Below are 20,105 nucleotides of genomic sequence, written 5' to 3'. Positions count from 1 at the left end.
ACACTGCGGCATCCCTGTCCAATGTCCTGACAGCGCAGCGAAGAAAGAGATTTTGCACCAACATGTCACTCAATGATATTAAGTGTTTTGTTATTTTTAAACAAGGACATAAAACTACAACTGAGGGGGCTAAGGCCCCTTTTGCCCCCTCGTGGTGCTGGGTACGGTGTGTGTAATGAGAAAGGCATTAGAGGCAGTCTGTAAGCACTGCTGTGACTGTGTGTCTGTGTGTGTTGTTCCTCCAGTCCAGGGTGGTGCCCACGGCCTGCTTGCTAAATGGAAACATGGCTTTTGATGAAACTGCACTGAAGCTGCACTTTTGAGCAGAGAAAATATTTGCTTTGAAAGCATTTTAAATATCGCCCTGTGAATGTCTGTACATGCATGAGTGTGTTCGAGCATGTGTGTGTGTGCGTGTGTGTGTGTCTCCGGTTTTGCAATAAAACAATACCTCTGTGATGCGAAGCTGATTTTATATTGTGCTGACCACACCATAAAAGACACACTCTGCCAAAGGTTAAACTATTAGTGACTTGGAACTGAAGTACCTCCATTAAACATCTTTAAACATGTTTACATTAGTGTCTCCATCAATAAACCTCCATGGAAATGTGAATAAACACCAGACCGTGTATTCCCTAAGTTAGCAGTGGACAATCAGTTCCTGCCTAATTGTCTGTCAGGGACAAAATCTGGGTCAAGCAGGGATAGATTCCTCTGGTTGTGTAGCGTTGAAAAAAACACCATCATCTGGCTTTGGAACAACTTCTTTGGCAACCCTCGAGAAAAAAACGAGGGAAAGAGAAAGAGAAAAAACACCCCATACGTGAGAGAGTGTGTGGTTTGGTGCCTGACGTGGAAAGCTGGGGTGTTTTTACTCTACTGCAACGCTGTGATTACAACAGAGCCAGCAGAAGGATTTGTTAAGAAGCGGGCGGTGGCTGCGGCTGCGGTGTGTGTGTGTGTGTGTGTGTGTGTGTGTGTGTGTGTGTGTGTGTGTGTGTGTGTGTGTGTGTGTGTGTGTGTGTGTGTGTGTGTGTGTGTGTGTGTGTGTGTGTGTGTGTGTGTGTGTGTGTGTGTGTGTGTGTGTGTGTGTGTGTGTGTGTGTGTGTGTGTGTGTGTGCCCGAGCGTGTTTGTGTGGCGGTGGCTGTGTAATGGCCATAGATATGACATCACTAAGTGGGTGGCAGAGAAGCAGGCTAGGCTGAGGCTGATCCCTAAAACAGCCCCATCGCTCCACCCTAAACATCTCTGCACCCAAATTGTTTCCTGAAGCATATTGAAGCTAACAGAGGGGTCCACAGAGAAAATATGTACTAATCCTATCAAAGAAGTTAGGAAAAATATATGTTTTAATATGTACATCTCCACATGACCTGTCTTCCGTATAGGCCTACATTAAAATGCAGATAATATGCAAACTGCTCAATTCTAAAAATGTCATATGTTTTTGTTTATATCAGTGGTTGTTCCTATATGTTTGTAGATCGACTGAGGTGAAGGAACGAGATGGCGTTCACATTTGTATTCCTAGGCATTACTAATCAAGCTCCGCACAAACAGACATCAATGGAGCACACAGATGATCGCATTATCACATACACACTCATTATTAGAATGTTACTGACTCTGTACTAATATCAGTGATGCAGTCGTAAAAAAAAGGTGGGTAATGGATAAGATGAACAACCACCGATATAAATTAAAATGTATGACATTTTTAGAACTGTTTTCTTTGTCTATTGATTGCATTTTAATGTAGGCCTGTAGGGAAGATATGCCATGTCCAGATGTTTATATGGAAACATAGATTATATTTTAAAGTTCCTAACTTGTTTGATAAGATTAGTACAGATTTTCTCTGTGGACCCCACATTTAGGAGCCACTCTCTCAGCTTGCTTCCTCTCTCGCTGTCTCCTCTGCTTCCTCCTGCATGCATTGCAGCCTGCCTCAGTCTCACCACTGAGTGCCACATCATTGTCTGTCTAGGAAGCCTAAAGCAAAGTTATTAGTCTATTCCTGTTGTTTACAAAGCATGTGACAAATAAGATTTAATTGAATTATTCTGAAAACATATGTTTTGCTCCTGCTGAAGTAGGCTCTGTTTAACATTAGCTTCTTACTTCATCCTTCAGGATGTCTGTAGACACGGAAGGAGTCGAGGAATGGTTTTAACACTTTGTCCGGCATCTCGCAAACACATTGTCAGCAGCGTCTGTAGTTTTGCCTACTTCCTTAGTGAGCTGACTTCGAGCTGGGGGTTTGTTTCACGTCTCAGGCCCTTGGCCTGTGCAAATCCAGGGGGGCAAATCCAGGGGGGCAAATCCAGAGGGGCAAATCCAGGGGGCAAATCCAGGGGGGAAAATCCAGAGGGGCAAATCCAGAGGGGCAAATCCAGGGGGGGAAATCCAGGGGGGCAAATCCAGAGGGCAAATCCAGGGGGGCAAATCCAGAGGGGAAAATCCAGGGGACGCAGGCGAAAATAACAAACAAAGCGTTGTTAATGATTCCACTCGTTCGTAAAGAGGCAGGGGCGATTATAAATACAGGTCTGAACTTCGATCAACACTGGGAACAATATTTAAAATGTACCCATAATAGATATCTCTTTTGTGTCCCCCACCTACTCATTCACGGGTTTTTCTTTATTTGTACATTGTAGAATAATAGTGAAGATATCAAAACTATGAAATAACACATATGGAATCACGTCGTAACCAAAAACATGTTAAACAAATCAAAATATATTTGAGATTTTAGATCCTACAAAATAGCCACCCTTTTCCTTGACAGAACTATAGTTTCTTGACTAAGTGCTATTAGCCATACAATATAATTTTAGTTGTGTATTTTCACTCGTGGAACAGCCATCCCTGCTCTCTTCTAGGACAAGCACAGTCATCTACAGGACAGAAAGAAACAATCTCATCAAAGCAGAAGAATGTGCCATTAAAAATCCAAAGATCCGACATGGTTTTCCTCTCAACCTCAAAGAGAAAGAGAGAAGATGAGCAAAATGAAGAGAAAGGTAGAGTTGTCAATGGTATCTGTTAAAAGCAGCCACACGCACTCATAAACGTGTTATTGTTCACATTCAAACTCTGAGGTTTTTTTTAGACACCCTCAGTCGCTCTGTGTGTCACGTGTGTGTTTTTGTGTGTGCGTGTGCTTGTGTGTTGTTTGTGTGTGTGGCGTGTGCGTGTACGTTTGCCCCCACATACCAGCGTTCTCTGTGTCATCGGTTCCACCAGCACAGTCCCCCTTAAACCCTTACCTCCTGGGCACTTGTGGAGATCAGAAAGGACCTGAAAGGACAAGACAATTATACTTACCACATGGATGAGGATCTCTTAGTTCATTACGTATACCTATCAGAGCCTTACAGATCTATGAGGTAGGGGCTAGGGGGTCTGGGCTCATTTGTGACTGGGCGGGTGACACATCCTCAAAGAGAGCAATACACACACAGACTTTACTGCAATTCCCTGGCATTTTTGGAAGCACGTTCCTTTATTGGTAAGTGAGGAAGCAGGGGATTGGCTAAAGTCTCCGTGACCAATCTGAACCAGCGCTGGGCTCCAACATCTCTGTTTACACACTCACATGCACACGATAGTGGTGCACGGGTCAGCTGTTTGTTCATCTGCACCCGCCTGCAATTGCTAATAACCCATCAGCGACCGCCTGACTATATGTGATAAAGTGAAAATCTGTGGCTCGCACCCAACCCTAACCTGCTAATATCAAAAATGTGCTATAGGCTTCAGAATGATTTTTTGACAGGGGGCACAGGATATTTTTGAGCCTGATTTAGATACATTGATGCTCATAATTTCCGACATTTGGGTAGGCTATTTGTATATCAGCTTGTCTATAATTAGATACATGTAGCTTCTCTTTTGTCATGATATGTTCCCACAGAAGACTCAATAAACCCTTGCTCAACAGAATAATGTAATAGATCGATAGAATGAATCATTCAATGTAGTTGACATACAGTAAGTCAAGTTTTCTCTGTCTTCTTTTGGGGAGCAAAGACATTCAGGGACTGAACATACAGTAATACAACAACAACAACAAATGTGCAAAATGTCCAAATGACATCAGTTTGATATAAGAAAACTGAAAATAACCCAACATGTTTCTGAAGAGATTTCAGTTTGGCTTCGATGCATATTTTATGTGGATGAAATACAATCAGCTTTTATGATGAAGACAGCACGTACAGATGGTATCTAACTGAACATTACATTCTCTAAAGATGCAGAAAGAAAGACATCACATCTCTCCAATCCTGTTCCCAAGTCCAACTTTTGCCAACATTTGGTGTATTATTTTACCACAAGAAATGCTTCATTCTGCAGGAGTTATTATTAAGGCTATGTGAAAGGTTATCGATTTCAGTTTCCATTTAACCCATCTAAAACAGTAGGCTATAGTTCCCTTTCCATGCCATGGGCCTATTGAAAGTCCCCTCTTGTGACAGTCCAATTTTTATAGCACCTCACAATCATCACAAATAACAACGCGGGCACTGCTATCAGCCTCTATTTACCACTTCACCAAAATATTTTCCGAACTTTTCTGGCCCTACGTTCTCTTTATTTTCAACTATCCTTTCGCAGCTTTTGTCTTATTGAATTAAACTTCGACAATGTCCTTTTTGCCTCCGTGGATTGAAGTGAACTTTTTTTGCCTGTTCCCTAAAGCACTACTTGGCAATTGACTGTGTAGGCTATTTGGTGCGTGTACAGTTAAGCCCTGAAGTTTAGACTTATGCACTAATACCAGATAGCCTAAAATAATGAAAGAAAAAACTCAATGTAGCCTATAGATTTAAATTACACAAGAATGACACATTTTTTTAAAGGTATTGTCACTCTTTATTCAATCCACCCGCCACCCACCCACCCTTGATCCACACAATATTGAATAACCCTGAACCCGTCCACCCCGATGAGTCAAACCGTACATCACTAACACACACACACGCACACACACTCACACTCACTCATGTCAGGACTTCCGAGTTGAGAGCCTCCCTGATTGACCCTCCAAATGTGATACACACACACACACACACATGCTTTCGATTAGTCCCCAGGATTCAAGAGCAATGTAAAGGCAATGTTTAAACACACATATCCATCTATCTACATCACTGACAGTAATCACACACTTCCTGCTTCCAACCCAAGAACTTTACAGTAAATTATTATTATTGAAAAGTCCTTGGTTCCAACCTGTCATTAGACAGGCCTCACAGCAGCAGGGCATGGTTACACTTTAACATAATAAACTAAAGAACTAGCTAGCAGCTCTATATTTAAGGCACGTCTAGATATGTCAATGAAAACACCTCAGCGCACCGCTGCATGTTTAGATTGACCCAGTTGTGTTGTATTCCAGTGGTCAGTGTGCAGGTACGTGTGGGTGGATGTGTGTGTGTGTGGAAAGTTTGTTCATGCATGTGTGTGTGTTTGTGTGTTTGCATCAGTGGAGGTTCCTCAGATGAGGAAGGTCGGAGAACCATCCTCCTCAGTGAATTTCACAAAAATAGAAATGGTAAAATATTTAAAAAGCTATCCGTTTTAGATAAAACTATGCTAAATATGTTCACGTCACCAAATAATTGATTAAAACACACTGTTCTGCAATGAAGGTCTACAGTAGCCTCAACAGCAGTCTGTAGGGTAGCAACATGGTTTGGATGGAAGCAACATGGTTAGGATGGAAGCTAGGACAGCTAGCTTCCATCCTACTCTAGGTACATTGACTTCAATACAAACATAAGTGGTTCATGATTCTCACCCCCTTCCATAGACATTACACAGTAGTCATGACAACTTCTGGAGGACATCCTGCAACCTATCAGAACTCTTGCTTACATGTTGTCCATCCAATCAAAGGATCAGAGAATGAATCTAGTACTGGAAGCATAAGCTACATCTAGGTATCACTGCAGTGCATAAAATGTGGTGAGTAGTTGACTCAAAGAAAACAACAAATTAATTTCTTCCAAAATGAAGGAGAAACAAGAGAGAGATCGAGAGAGATTTCGTCATTTTTTTCACTTTCATTTTCACTTACTTAGCTAGCAAATTCAGCTAGCTAGTTAAGCTGACTCAAACACCCTACTCAAAGAGAGAGATGCTATGTTAGCTAGCTGGCTATGACTATCCAACACAGCACTGGAACTCTTCCAAGTCAAGGTAAGCTTTTGGTTTTACTAATTTATTGCCACTGGGGCCCGCCGGTGTAAATACTAAATTGCTTACTGACTTTACACTGTAATGTTACTGCATGATTGTAGTGGGTTTGCTAACGCATTAATTCTATTAGCTATGTTGACTATGACATTACTTTAGCAAATATGTTGACAACGATGTAGACTGTGTGTGATGGTTATGATATGATTTGTCTTGGAAAGGCTTTTGCATTGAATTCCACAAGCGAAAGGGTGAGAGGAGGAGAGTGCGAAGATGTGAGAAGGAATACAACGTGGCTGCTATCAAAGTGAACTGATCAGGGGTGTATTCATTCCACCGATTCTGAAGAAAAACATTTCTTAAACGGAAGCAAATGGAACGAAACGGGGATAAACATACTTGAATTTGTCAAATAGAAACTCTTGTTTGAAACTGTTGGGCTAACGATTACACCCTAGATCAAATAGAGGCAGGCAAGAGTGTGCAAGCCGGTATTGAATGTGTCGCTGTCTGTCACCTCAGATTTGTCTCTTAACCTGTGTTCACCTACGTTGTAAACTTTCATTCATAGGCTAGGTTGTAGCAGTAGCGTGCCGTGGTTCTGGGGCCTGGGCCTTCAGTGAAGTCCTACACAGTCCCACCCGAATTAATCCACCTCTTATTACCATCATAATGATGCCATGGCTCTAGACACTATACATTTAGACAGAAACGCAGTATAACCAGGCATTGCATCAACTTGAAATGGACATTTTTATTCAGAGAATTGTAGGGGAAGAGTACAATACCTTTTCATTGTGCAGCTTCGTCGCCCTGCGCGCTTGTTCGTTGAGCTGTAGATCCACTCGGGTGTCCACAAAAGTTTTCAAAAGCACCATTGTTTGTAAGTGCCCAGCCGTACTTTGGTGTCTCGTTGCTGCCTTGGTTAGACAACTCAGGTTTGCAAAGCCAGTGTGGCTCCAAACACCAAATCGATCACTTGCAAATAATAGGCATTCCTAGCAGTACAGTTTGCAGTGCTTCTCGGAGCCTGTCTTTGTAGCGTCGGCTTTGTAGCTTCGGCGTCTACCTCTCCTGACAATGTCTAACTTTTCTTGAAAAGTTTGTCTTGAGAATGGCGTTATAATTATATCCTCGACCAAATCGATATCTTCTCCTTCCGCCATTGTGGGTTGAAAAAACAGCGTAGTAGTACGCAAATTAATTTGTTGATCAATTTCAGTTTCCTAGTTCTGAGACCTGCCCATATAGGACCTGCCTCTCAATATTGGTAATCCAATCAAAAGACGTGCAGGCACTACGCTTGCTAGCTGGCTCCTGTGTAACACTGGAGCTAGCCAGCAGGCGTACAATAGCCAACTCTAAAGCTGATCGGTTGACACTAAATTTTAATTTCCATTCACTTTAAGCTACAAGCGCCCGCACTGTTGATTCTGAAGGCCTGAGGGCAGATTTTAGACCCCTGGCAACACATGATGGCTGAATATGATTGGATAATATATCTAACATAAAGACCAGCCCTCCAAATCTCAACCTGGGGCTGGAAGCAGTGCAACCAAGAGGAACGCTATGAAATGAAGAGTGTAACTCTTACTCTGGGGAATAATTTAATACATATTTGTGGGAAAATATATGTAAAAAAAAATTATATTCTGATGATGTTTAGGCCAGCAGAGAAGGCCTTGCTGGCCATGACGGCCCACCACTGGGTTTTAGCAATCTCATGATGGGTATAGGAAAATGTAGTAGCCTAAACCTATCGCTGTAACATTGAGCTGGATGAATGGAATATGAATGACAGTCATCCAATATGCTGTAATAGAAATAAGGCCATGCTCATGAAAAAATGAATCGTCCTCCCTTAACTTAAATGGCACCGACCGCCACTGGTTTGTATGTGTGTGTGTGTGTGTGTGTTGATTCAGACAGTGGGCCCCTCCCTCTGGGGTCCTCAGCCCCTCCAGCCCTGTTACTCATTAGGCATCTGCACAGTGCCAGTATAAATAAGGAAAGACGGAGGAAACTCTCTCCTCTCCTCTCCGTTTGTGAATGGGTAGAACATTAACGAATTCCAAAGTGTTTACAAACACCAGAGCCCCCCACTTCACTCTTTCTGCCGTCCTCTCTGTCATTAATTCGCTCTCTTTGCCATTTGAAAGAGTGGAGATGGGAGGTAGAGGGAGAGAGAGACTTTTCCTCTCGGAGAGAGGGGTCTTGTGAAATCAGATGCCGTAATTTAATTTGGATTAACAGAATCGTGTCTTCGCGCAACACTCCCAAATACACATTCAAGTACTTAACTGTTGTTTTCTCCCTCCTCTCCTTCCCTTTCTTTTCCTCCTCTTTAGATGACGCATCTGTTCCTATACATCGTTACATGTTTGCTGGCAGAGACAAACAGCCTTAGTTTAAACAAAGAGGAGGGTAGTGTGTGTGTGTGTGTGTGTGTGTGTGTGTGTGTGTGTGTGTGTGTGTGTGTGTGTGTGTGTGTGTGTGTGTGTGTGTGTGTGTGTGTGTGTGTGCGTGCGACGGTGCGTGTGCGTGTGTGTATGCGCACATGTGTTTGTGTGTGGTGTGTGTGTGTTCCTGCTTCCAGGGTTATATAAACCAAAGGGAAGGATAAATGACAGCATCCAGCATTAGTTTGTCATCATCAACATAAACACACGTACATCATCTTAAAGACTAACATGTGCTGGAGCCAATATGCACATTCACATAACCAGACGGGGGAATCAGTTAGAAGAGAGAGAGAGAGAGAGAGATGGAGGGAGGGGGATACATATATAGAGGAAGAAAGGAAGAGGGAGAAAGAGACAGATTGGGGGAGAGGGAGAGAAAGAGAGAGAGAGAGAGATGGGGGGGAAGAGAGAAAGAGAGAGAGAGAGAGAGAGAGAGAGAGAGAGAGAGGGAGCGTTATAAGCATATCCAGTGTTGGTCGAGCTTGGCGGTCTGGTTCATGAGACCTTGGTGTAGGCTGGCCCTCCTGAGTCTCTGGGGCTGAAAAGTAAACAATGGTTTGGTTTTCCACCTAACCATGCAGGAGAAATAACTAAATGATGCCAGAGGAAATGAAAGTAAACAACATCATTCATTGTTATCACTCTCATACCACTACTCCCTCCCATACATCACCCAACACTCCTCCTGTCTATCCTTTCATCCACCCCATCTCTCTATCCCTTCGTCCACCCATCCATCTCTCTAACACTTCATCTACCCCTCTTTCTCTCTATCCTTTCATCCACCCCTCCATCTCTATCTAACACTTTCATCATCTGTCACCCCTTTCATTTCTCTATCCCTTCATCCTTTCATCCTTCATCCCCCTCCATCTCTCTATCCTTTCATCTACCCCTCTTCAGCTCTATCCCTTCATCCACCCCTCCATCTCTTTATTCCTTCATCCACCTCTCTATCTCTCTACCCCTTCATCCACCTCTCCTCATCTATATCCATTCATCCACCCCTACATCTCTATCATTTCATCTACCCCTTCATCCACCCCTCCATCTCTTTATCTCTTCATCCACCCCTCCTCATCTCTATCATTTCATCCACCCCTCCGTATCTCTATCCTTTCATCTACCCCTTCATCCACCCCTCCATCTCTCTATCCCTTTATCTCTATATCCCTTAATTCACCCCTCCATCTCTCTATCCTTTCATCCACCCCTCCATCTCTCTACCCCTTTATCTCTATATCCCTTAATTCACCCTTCTATCTCTCTATCCCTTCATCCACCCCTCTATCTCTTTACCCCTTCATACACCCCTCCTCATCTCTATCCCCTCATCCACCCATGTCTCTCTATCCCTTCATCCACCCTTCTGTCTCTCTATCCCTTCATCCACCCCTCCTCATCTCCATCCCCTCATCCACCCCTGTCTCTCTATCCCTTCATCTACCCCTCCATCTCTCTATCCCTTCATCCACACCTCTATCTCTCTATTCCTTCATCCACCCCTCCATCTCTCTATCCCTTCATCCACCCCTCTGTCTCTCTAACCCTTCATCCACCCCTCCATCTCTCTATCCCTTCATCCACCCTCTGTCTCTCTATCCCTTCATCCACCCCCCCATCTCCCTATCCCTTCATCCACCCATCTGTCTCTCTATCCTTTCATACACCCCTCTGTCTCTCTATCCTTTCATCCACCCCTCTGTCTCTCTATCCTTTCATACACCCCTCTGTCTCTCTGTCCCTTGGTTTGGGTTAAATGCAGAAGACACATTTCAGTTGTACAACTGACTAGGTATCCCACTTTACCTTTCCTTTCATCCACACTTCTGTCTCTCTATCCCTTCATCCACCCCTCTGTCTCTCTATTCCCTCATTTGATGAACAAATAAGATAAAATGTATCCAAGGGTAAATTTGGTGTTCGATATACTTAAGAATCAAAAGTAAATGTAATCAAAAGTAAATGTATCTGAGGGTAAATGCTGGGATTGAAGACGGTTAGAGGTGCTGTGCACCTGTATGTCTGCATTTAGGCACATACAGAAAAACATCATTCAAAAAAGCTCCCCAGCATCACACCACCCAGTGTTGGACATTTACTGCAGGTTGCCCTAGCGATACAATCCCTCCCCCCTCTAGGTGTTTCTCCAGTGGACCTCTTTCTTTTAAAACACACTAGATTCCTTTGAACCTTCCTGAATGCGTAGTGAATCAGGTCAGCTGTTTCTAGGAATTGGATGTGTCTGACTCTGTCCCTCCCTCTATCTCTCTTTCTCTAGCCTCTGTCTTTTCCCTGTGGCTTTGTACGATTCTTGGAGAGCGGAGACAGAGTCAGTTGGCTGGGGAAATATGTTTGCCTCGCGCACACACACACACACACACACACACACACACACACACACACACACACACACACACACACACACACACACACACACACACACACACACACACACACACACACACACACACACACACACACACACACACACACACAAACTCTGGGTCAATGCTCTCCCAAATATGTCCACAGCTCACATTATCAAATAGCATAAATATTTCTCAGTGTGCTCAGATGGAGCAGAGTAGAGCAGAGCCGAGGCTGCTGTATCTGGACTATAGTTCCAGCTTCAGGTTATGTAACAGAAGGGACATCCAGTGAGACTACAAAACCCACATCCTCTTGAACACCCTACTGTTTTCTCTCTGGGCTCGGAACAGTCAGCTAATCCAACTGGATCCCTGGGTGGGACCCAGCCAAGCCAAGCCAAGCCTCCTATCACAGTGAGCTACCTACCCCAGTACTGCTGGAGCCTTCCTGGATGTGGGCGCACTGCCATCTCTGCGAAGAGGTCAGGATCTTCATGGCACAGATGGTAAAGGCATTGCCCATTAAATGCAGGATTCACGCTCAGCTCACATCAATCTCTACACATTCCCTGAACAATCCAGCCAGCATACTGTATCACCAGCATAACAGTGTTGTGGCACTCGTCTCAGACACGTCTGTAGGATTTTCTAAACACCATACTTAAGCAATAAGGCCCGAGGAGGTGTGGTTTATGAACAATATACCACGGCGAAGGGCTGTTCTTCAGCACAAAGCATCACGGAGTGCCTGGATACAGCCCTTAGCCGTGGTATATTGGGGATATGGGACGGCAGGGTAGCCTAGTGGCTAGAGTGTTGGACTAGTAACCGCAAGGTTGCAAGTTCAAACCCTGGAGCTGACAAGGTACAAATATGTCATTCTGCCCCTGAACGGGCAGTTAACCCACTGTTCCTATGCAGTCATTGAAAATAAGCATTTGTTCTTAACTGACTTGCCTGGTTAAGTTAAAAAAATACACCACAAACCCCCAAGGTGCTTTATTGCTATTACAAACTGGTTACCAACATAATTAGAACAGTAAAAAAGTACTTTTGTGTCATACCCGGGGTATACTATGGCTTTCAGCCAATCAGCATTCAGAGCTCAAACCACCCACAGTTTATAAATACAATTAGCATATGATCTGGCCCTCTGTAGTTTGGTTCAGTCATGCCAACTGAACAGTGAAAGCATCAAAACACTTGTTGATAAACCCTCTTCCCACATTTGTCAGAAGCAACTTATAAGTCAGGTTAGACAGCTAGACAATTGTGTAAAATGTGGTTGTCACTCAAGACAAGCTTTTGGAATCCCCTTTTGTCTTTGACGCCACCCTGGCTTGTAGCATGCCGGCACGTACGCGTGTACACACACACACACACACACACACACACACACACACACACACACACACACACACACACACACACACACACACACACACACACACACACACACACACACACACACACACACACACACACACACACACACACACACACACACTTTGAGAAGTTGAATGGTTTTCAATGTGTCAGTGAGGCCTCGGAGGTAAAGCGCCATTGGTCTGGATGTGGAGTCGTATGTTTCCAACAGATTTATCCCTTTCTCCGCTCGCATAAAGAATGTGTAAATCTGGCCCCGGCCCTGGCAGGAGTGTGTGTACGTGTGTGTGTCCATTACAGTCATGTCAACGTAGGAATTACTCATGTCGAGGAGTGTACACACTTAGAGAGTTTAGCTCTACCGGCTGGGGATGATGGACAAGCCTTTCAGGGAGGGAGGGAGGGAGGGAGGGAGGGAAGGAGGGAAGGAGGGAAGGAAGGAGTGAGGAAGGGAGAGAAGGAGGGAAGGAGGGAGGGACGGGAGGGAAGGAGGGAAGGAAATTAGTGGATTAAGTAACTGCAGTGAAGCTACCGCAGGTGATGATTGACAAGCCTTTCAGGGAGGGAGGGAGGGGGAGGGAGGGGGGAGGGAGGGAGGGAGGCAAGGAGGGAGGAAGGGTGGGAAGGAGGGAAGGAGGGAGGCAAGGAGGGAGGCAAGGAGGGAGGGAGGGAGGCAAGGAGGGAAGGAGGAGGCAAGGAAGGGCGGGAAGGAGGGAGGCAAGGAGGGAGGGAGGGGGCAAGGAGGGAGGGTGGGGGAAGGAAGGAGGCAGGAGGAGGGAGGGAGGGAGGCAGGGAGGGAGGGAGGGAGGAGGGAGGGAAAGGAAGGAAGGAGGGAGGGAGGAGGGGGAGGGAGGGAAGGAGGGAGGCAGGGAGGAGGGAGGGAGGCAAGGAGGGAAGGAGGGAGGGAGGAGGGAGGGAGGCACTGCAGGATGCTTTCTTCATCACAAATGGACGCTTGAGAGGGAGGAGAGGAGAGGAATGAGGAGAGGAGTGGAGAGGGAGTGGAGGGAGAGAGAGGGAGGGATGAGGAGGGAGGAATGAGAAAGGAGGGAGGGAGGGAGGGAGGGAGGGAGGGAGAGGAGAGGGAGGGAGGGAGGGAGGGAGGGAGAGGAGAGGAGGAGAGGGAGAGTGAATGAGAGAGAGAGGGAGAGTGAATGAGAGAGAGGGAGAGTGAATGAGAGAGAATGAGAGAGAATGAGAGAGAGTGAATGAGAGAGAGTGAGAGAGAATGAGAGAGAGAGTGAATGAGAGAGAGTGAGAGTGAATGAGAGAGAGTGAGAGTGAATGAGAGAGAGTGAGAGTGAATGAGAGAGAGTGAGAGTGAATGAGAGAGAGAGGGAGAGAGAGAACAGAGAAAGGGGGTGGAAGGGAAAACGAAAGAGGGAGACAGAAAATAGAGTACTTCTTCGTCTATTGTCACAAACCCTGGGCAGGGAGCCACAGTTGCATAGTCCATTACTCTGGGAGAGTTTCAACCTCTTAAATAGCCCTCCTCCCTTTCTCTCCTTCTCTCCTCCCCCTCCCCTGTTCCCCCTTTTAATCCAGGGCTCAGGGCTGGGAGGACAGGTACAGGAAACACTCATTCATTAAGAACCTGGGCCTCGTTAGTACAACCAACGCTCTGCACTATATGTGCAGTTCCACCTCCGAGGGCATGTGTGTGTGTGTGTGTGTGTGTGGTGTGTGTGTGTGGTGTGGTGTGTATGTGTGGAGTGGGAAAAAGGTGAGGGGAGGTAAGGGGGCAACAAGGGGCTGGGGGTGAGGGGGGGGGGGGGGTATTGTGGTACTGTGACCTGGGGTCTCAGAACAGATGAGGGGAGTTCTAATGATAGAGGGTTTCCTTGAACCATGTACCCCATACACTTACACACACACACACACACATGCCCTCAGAGGTGGTCAGCACAGACAGTTACACTCGACATTTTGGTCATTTAGTAACGTGTCATGATTGCAACGGCTCATATCCAGATACAACCCGCTAACATTACTTAGAATTTTATCATTCATCTTTTTGTCATTTAGCAGATGCTCTTATCTACAGTGGTGGAAAAAGTATCCAATTGTCATACTTGAGTAAAAGTAAAGATACGTTAATAGAAAATTACAAAAAATAAAATAAAAGTCACCCAGCAAAATACTACTTGAGTAAAAGTCTAAAAGTATTTGGTGTTCAATATACTTAAGAATCAAAAGTAAATGTAATTGCTCACATTTTTGTTGTATCCCCGGACAAGCACACCTGATTCTACTTGTCAACTAATCATCAAGCCCTCAATGAGTTGAATCAGGTGTTTTTGTCTGGGGCTACAACAAAAATGTGTGATGTTAGGGTTACTGAAGGACTGTTGGGGTTACTGGAGGACTGTTGGGGTTACTGGAGGACTGTTGGGGTTACTGGAGGACTGTTGGGGTTACTGGAGGACTGTTGGGGGTACTGGAGGACTGTTGGGGTTACTGGAGGACTGTTGGGGTTACTGGAGGACTGTTGGGGTTACTGGAGGACTGTTGGGGGTACTGGAGGACTGTTGGGGGTACTGGAAGACTGTTGGGGAACTGGAGCACTGTTGGGGTTACTGGAGGACTGTTGGGGTTACTGGAGGACTGTTGGGGGTACTGGAGGACTGTTGGGGGTACTGGAAGACTGTTGGGGAACTGGAGCACTGTTGGGGTTACTGGAGGACTGTTGGGTTACTGGAGGACTGTTGGGGTTACTGGAGCCCTCCACGTTGAGTGTATGAGAGTAGATGGGCGCCACCCAGTCAGTCAGTCAGCCAGTCAGCCAGTCAGTCAGTCAGTCAGTCAGTCAGTCAATCACCTGTTAGTCAGTCAGTCAGCGGACAGAGAGAGGAGCTAGTATGAGTCTGACTGGGTCTCCATTGCTGTGAGTTCAAGGCCACATGCCCTTTTTCATTACTCCGAACAGACCAGCTGTATTGTAACTACAACCAATTTCCTTGCAGTCTATAAAGCTGTCCATCAAAATCATACCGAACAGGGGAGCAGAGAGTGGGAGGAATGGGAAGGAGGGAGGTGGTGTTGGCTGTTAGAAAGAGCTGCTGGATTCAGGACCAGATGTCAGCAAGCGCCAATGGAAAGGTGGGAGAGGAGAGGAGAGGGAGGGGGGGGGGGGGGGCAGGGCGGTTATACGGTTCATTGTACACCTAACAGGTTTGACCTAGTGGTGGATAGGGGGAAACGCTCCCTAATTGACAAGGAGTCTGACTACACTTACATCAATAAACATATTGTAACTGCTACTATTATGTCCAACATGGTGAACAGTTTGGGTGTTAAAAACACACTAAAACGAGCGGGACTTGTGTGCATTTTACGATCATGAAAAGGTGTTGTAATTTGTGGCAGGCATCCTATTGTGTGTCATGTAGATACTGCGCCTCACATAAACATCATTATTGGATGTTCTGTGTTTCAGGATATCAACACCCTTTCTGAAATCATCGGCCCGGTGTCAACAACAAGCGGTTCTTTTAACATCCGTTCATTAACGTGAGAAAACAAAAGAGGCAAATAAGTTATAATCTTTTTATTTTATTTGTTAGAATTCTATCAGTGTTTGAACATTTAATATTTAGAGAGCTGGTACAACTTCTACTTTCATGGCCAGCCTTTGACAAACCCATACAAACAGCTTGCTGAGTTTTCTCTCCCCTATGATAGATAATACTGACTGTCAATGTTATCAGTGTAAGAGTCCACCTTAGGATTTTCTCTGTTATGGTATCATTACATATAAACTCTTTAAAAATATACTTCCGTCAAAATAACTTGACAACTACTATGTATACTACAAAAATAAATTTTCATATAAATAAATGATATGGCATACATTTATCTTTGTAACTGAAACAATATATATCCTCGCCAAACAAAGACCAAATGGAAGTCTACAGAAAATCATAGATGTTCTTTCCTTTTAGAATCCTCTAAGAGCTACGGTGAGTCTTGTAGTGTAAATGCTATATACTCTTGTTTCCCTACTTAACATTAGTAAGCACTTTGTACAGATCGAAACACCATTCATGTCGAAACAATAACTGTAATAGTGTTTCTCAATAGACATAAAAAAAATCCCTGCATTTGTTATCCACTGGCATTGATGACCAATAACGAAAGAAAACAAAAAACAAACAAAAAAACATCTTATAACACCAAAAATATAAATATCGCAAATCCAAACGTCGAAAAAAAAAAAAACATTTCAAAAATGAAGAAAATAGTTGCCCGCCATGATTTCTCTCCATTACTGCCAATGTGACATCAGGAGAAAATAAAAACAAATAAACCAACAAACGGAAAAAAGATTTTCACACAAGCAGCTGACACGACATATGGACAATGGAGGGGGATACTAACGACACAGTTAAGACTCCTGGGAGAAAATGACACACGTAGCTACACGTGTTGGACAGGAAGTCTGTGTGTATGGAAGGTTAGGGGGGGGGGGGGGGGGGGGGTTGGGATATGTGTGTGAGCGGGAGGGTGGGTGGTGTATGGGGGTGCTAGACAAGACGCGATTGACACACTCACACACCGGGCCGATCGTGAGGGGGTGGCTTGGTGAACCCTGACCCCTGAGGCTCTGGCCTGTGCCATTTGGCAGTTGAGGGGGAACTTCCAATTAGTGTCATGGCGTTATGTTTTGGATTTTTACGAGGTGAGGTCAGTAGGGACGGCTGGGCTAAATTAGGGCCAGTTGTCTTTGCTGTCACTGAGGAGGACAGAGAGAGAGGAAGACGGACACACAGACACAGACACACACACACACACCAAGTATTGTTAGACCAGATAGTGCTTAACCCTTTAGCTCTCTAGACGGGCAGCTTATTGGACGAAGAGGAAGAAAGAGGGGGATGGAGAGAGAGCAAGGCTTTCTTGTGAATGAAACGTGTAATGCAGTCAAGTGTCAGGCTGAGTAGGGTAGTATTCTAGGTGTAGCTTATCACTAGAGATAGTATGTACAGTATCAGTCAAAAGTTTGGAAAAACCTAATCATTCAAATGTTTTTCTTCATTTTGACTGTGTTCTACATTGTAGAAGACATCAAAGTTAACTATGAAATTAACACATATGGAATCATGTAGTAACCAAAAAAGTGTTAAACAAATCTGAATATATTTTATATCTTTGATTCTTCAAAGTAGCCACCCTTTGCATTTCAATTAACAGGTGTGCCTTATTAAAAGTTAATTTGTGGATTTTCTTTCCTTCTTAATGCGTTTGAGCCAATCAGTTGTGTTGTGACAAGGTATGGGGTGGTATAAAGAAGATAGCCCTATTTGGTAAAAGACCAAGTCCATATTACGGGAAGAACAGCTCCAATAAGCAAAGAGAAACAAAAGGCCATCACTACTTAAAGACATGACGGTCAGTCAATTCGTAAAATTTCAAGACCTTTGAAAGTTTCTTCAAGCGCAGTCGCAAAAACCAGGAAAGGAAGACCCAGAGTTACCTCTGCTGCAGAGAATAAGTTAATAAGTTAAAGTTACCAACCTCAAGAGTTCAAGTAACCAGAGTTCAAGTAACAGACAAATATCAACATCAACTGTTCAGAGGAGACTGTGTGAATCAGGCCCTCATGGTCAAATTGCTGCAAAGAAACCACTACTAAAGGACACCAATAAAAAGAAGACACTGGCTTGGGCCAAGAAACACAACCAATGGACATTAGACCGTTGGTAATCTGTCCTTTGGTCTGATGAGTTCAAATTTGACATTTTTGGTTCTAACCGCTCTGTCTTTGTGAGACGCAGAGTGTGTGAACGGATTATATCCACGTGTGGTTCCCACCGTGAAGCATGGAGGAGGTGTGATGGTGTGTGGGGTGCTTTGCTGGTGACACTGTCAGTGATTCATTTAGAATTCAAGACACACTTAACCAGCCAGCATGGCTACCACAGCATTCTGCAGCAATACGCCATCCCATCTGGTTTGTGCTTAGTGGGACTATCATTTGTTTTTCAACAGGACAATGACCCGACACACCTCCAGGCTGTGTAAGGGCTTTTTGACCAAGGAGAGTGATGGAGTGCTGCATCAGATGACCTGCCCTCCACAATCACCCAACCTAAACCCAATTGAGATGGTTTGGGATGACGTGGACCACAGAGTGAAGGAAAAGCAGTCCACAAGTGCTCAGCATATGTAGGAACTCCTTCAATACTGTTAGAAAAGCATTCCAGGTGAAGCTGGTTGAGAGAATGCCAAGAGTGTGAAAAGCTGTCATCAGCTTGGTGGCTACTTTGAAGAATCTCAAATATAAAATATATTTGGATTTATTGAACCCTTTTTGAGTTACTACGTGATTCCATATGTGTTATTTCACCGTTTGGATGTATCCCTATTTATCTACAATGTAGAAAATAGTACAAATAAAGAAAATCCTTGAATGAGTAGGTGTGTCCAAACTGTTGACGAAAACTGTATATTTACAGTTAGAATAACAGAAGTTGCATTCACGAGATAGAAAAAAAGGAAAAAAATATCCTCCATAATGGCTTTGACTAGCTACCATGGATTTCCTACTCCAACTGTAATATGCATTAGCTACAGGAGTGATACTTTCATGCCCACTCATGCTACTATAAGATGGCTGCCGAGAGCTATGACATCACCAGAGAAAAGGGGAGATGGGCAATTGAGTCCGAGGGACAGCCAAGGCACGCATGGCCTTTTACAGTAAAACAATCCCCAGACAACCAGACAGCAACACAAGAGCTCAGAGCAGAGACGATACGGAAGCTACTACGCAGGGACAGTCACAAACAACACAGCTGCATATCTTCTTCATAATCTGCTCGTCTTAAATAGCACGCATAGCGTGAGTCAGAGTTCAACAGTAATTGTTTCATAACTACCACAGGTTTGTGATAAGCATATTAATCGTAAAAAAAAAAAAGCGGACCTTTATACACAAACACACACACACACACACACACACACGCAATCTCCGTGTGGTTATTGTGTAACGCTTCACATGACGTGATCGTTAGCCTATTTCTTGAGAGATGGATCTGATGATTTACCCGCGCACGCAAACACGCAATCACCTTTGCACACTCGCTCACCTCTTTATAACGTAAAAGGAACATTTGCATAGAGTTATTATACAAGTTAATGTACACAGTTATCATACATCACTACCAAAATATCTTAAGCAGCAACAATGAATGCTGAAATGTATTGTCCAGATGAAGTTTCCTCATGGCACAGATCCACAGATGAGTGAACAGTAAAATCAGAGATATCACACACACACACACACACACACACACACACACACACACACACACACACACACACACACACACACACACACACACACACACACACACACACACACACACACACACACACACACACACACACACACACGCCATACAAAATGACGTCCCCAGTCTGTTGAAAAAGGAGTTGAACAGCTCCTAAATTATAGCTATTTTTGTTTTCATATTTACATGAGTGTACATCTTTTAAATATGGATAGAGATATCTGAAACAAACATCCACTGGGTTCCAGTCAGATTGAGCACCAAGGGCGCTAGCCACCACTGGGTCCTGTGTGTCGCTGCGCTGTGGGCCGCTGAGTGAGAGAGGGAGTCCACCTTTGGCCGTTGTACTTCTGCTCTCCTCCACTGGAACAAAAGAGAGAGA

The 20,105-nt window shown here is 44.5% G+C and overlaps 1 protein-coding gene across 3 annotated transcripts in view; it reads right to left on the bottom strand.

The window, feature by feature from the left end:
• Positions 1 to 15,967: 15,967 nt before the first annotated feature.
• The window catches only part of ptch1 (patched 1), an 81,122-nt gene continuing 76,984 nt past the window's right edge, over positions 15,968 to 20,105 (bottom strand). For all 3 annotated transcript variants that reach the window (XM_064971760.1, XM_064971752.1, XM_064971767.1), the window contains one exon: positions 15,968 to 20,086. The gene's annotated coding sequence lies outside the window, so the exon portion shown is untranslated. The remainder of the gene's footprint in view (positions 20,087 to 20,105) is intronic.

The sequence above is a fragment of the Oncorhynchus masou genome, chromosome 1 (genome assembly GCF_036934945.1).
Source record: "Oncorhynchus masou masou isolate Uvic2021 chromosome 1, UVic_Omas_1.1, whole genome shotgun sequence".
Taxonomy (NCBI): Eukaryota; Metazoa; Chordata; class Actinopteri; order Salmoniformes; family Salmonidae; genus Oncorhynchus; species Oncorhynchus masou.
This window is presented reverse-complemented; position numbering and strand designations above follow the sequence as displayed.